Source organism: Limulus polyphemus, unplaced genomic scaffold (assembly GCF_000517525.1).
Source record: "Limulus polyphemus unplaced genomic scaffold, Limulus_polyphemus-2.1.2 Scaffold10089, whole genome shotgun sequence".
In the NCBI taxonomy this organism is placed as follows: Eukaryota; Metazoa; Arthropoda; class Merostomata; order Xiphosura; family Limulidae; genus Limulus; species Limulus polyphemus.
Genome location: NW_013675699.1, coordinates 4,207 through 4,810, shown reverse-complemented (window position 1 = coordinate 4,810; position 604 = coordinate 4,207).

The following is a 604-nucleotide window of genomic DNA, read 5'->3' as shown; positions in this document are numbered from 1 at the left end:
GCAATGTACACTGTAATGTATGGTGTAATGTATGGGGTCATGTATGCTGTAATGTATGGTGTAACGTATGCTGTAATGTATGGTGTAACGTACGCTGTAATGTATGGTGTCATGTATGCTGCAATGTACGCTGTAATGTATGGGGTCATGTATGCTGTAATGTACGCTGTACTGTATGGTGTCATGTACGCTGTACTGTATGGTGTCATGTACGCTGTAATGTATGGTGTCATGTATGCTGTAATGTACGCTGTCATGTATGCTGTAATGTACGGTGTAATGTTCGCTGTACTGTATGGTGTCATGTATGCTGCAATGTACGCTGTCATGTATGCTGTAATGTACGCTGTACTGTATGGTGTCATGTATGCTGTAATGTACGGTGTAATGTACGCTGTAATGTACGGTGTAATGTTCGCTGTACTGTATGGTGTCATGTATGCTGTAATGTACGCTGTCATGTATGCTGTAATGTACGGTGTAATGTTCGCTGTACTGTATGGTGTCATGTATGCTGTAATGTACGCTGTCATGTATGCTGTAATGTACGGTGTAATGTTCGCTGTACTGTATGGTGTCATGTATGCTGTAATGTACGCTGTCA